The following is a 269-nucleotide window of genomic DNA, read 5'->3' as shown; positions in this document are numbered from 1 at the left end:
CCCCACAGCTGTCACCCAGCGGGGGGGTGGCCGGGGGGGTGACATGACGAGGTGCTGGGTGCTGCCAGCACCTTTGACACCCGCCGAGTGACACCCATGGGGGCTGGGTGACCCCGACATGTCCCTTCCACCAAGGCTGGGCTGGTGGCCGGCCAGAGCCGCATGGTAATTTGCATATTAAATACATACTCATCTGCATATTAAATACATACTCATCTGCATATTAAGGATGGCTTCACGCCAAAATAAACCCCCGTGGAGGGGACAGC

This window comes from Calidris pugnax, unplaced genomic scaffold (assembly GCF_001431845.1).
Source record: "Calidris pugnax isolate Ruff unplaced genomic scaffold, ASM143184v1 scaffold173, whole genome shotgun sequence".
NCBI classification, from domain to species: Eukaryota; Metazoa; Chordata; class Aves; order Charadriiformes; family Scolopacidae; genus Calidris; species Calidris pugnax.
This window is presented reverse-complemented; position numbering follows the sequence as displayed.